The following is a 323-nucleotide window of genomic DNA, read 5'->3' as shown; positions in this document are numbered from 1 at the left end:
ATAAAATTATATACAAATTCGAGAAACTCTTTAGTCAGTGCTAATTTTGGTTGTGAGAAATGAAATAGAAAATTCCCGATCATGCAATCATTTAAAAAAAGTATTTGAGTTAATTGTTGCTGAGACACGACATACATTTCGCTGTACGCAGCACACATTCGAGAAGCTCAGCATTATATCTATGGGGAAGCGGTCGAGCGAAAAACATTATGACGTCCTCAAATTCAAATTTACCAGCTATTACACACATCAACAAAAGGAGACTTTAAATTAACTAACTATCAGTCATGTTCAGCACGTGGGATTTCGTCCGACCACGCTTT

Source organism: Plasmopara halstedii (genome assembly GCF_900000015.1).
Source record: "Plasmopara halstedii genome assembly, contig: Scaffold_3060, whole genome shotgun sequence".
In the NCBI taxonomy this organism is placed as follows: Eukaryota; Oomycota; class Peronosporomycetes; order Peronosporales; family Peronosporaceae; genus Plasmopara; species Plasmopara halstedii.
The sequence above is the reverse complement of the archived record's forward strand: the minus strand, read 5'-3'. Positions refer to the sequence as shown.